Raw genomic sequence first — 305 nt, 5'->3', positions numbered from 1 at the left:
CTTTGATCCCACTCATAGTCGTGGTAATGTGTAGTGGGCGCAAATGAGATTTTTGTTTCTCAGAAGGCCTTCAAAAATAACCAGCTTCATCCTCATATCAAATGAACGAAAAGGCTTCTTCATCATCCACATCATAATCTTCCACATGATTTCCTTCATATTCCCCCAGATATTCAGTCGGGATAATCGAGATAGTACTAACCATCTCATCTTCTCCTTCTTTGAAGTATTCTTCATCTAAAACCGGTGACCTTATACCTGTCACCATCTGAAGCAACAACCACCGCTTTTCCTTTATCTAATTT

The sequence above is a fragment of the Arachis ipaensis genome, chromosome B02 (genome assembly GCF_000816755.2).
Source record: "Arachis ipaensis cultivar K30076 chromosome B02, Araip1.1, whole genome shotgun sequence".
NCBI lineage: Eukaryota > Viridiplantae > Streptophyta > Magnoliopsida > Fabales > Fabaceae > Arachis > Arachis ipaensis.
The sequence above is the reverse complement of the archived record's forward strand: the minus strand, read 5'-3'. Positions refer to the sequence as shown.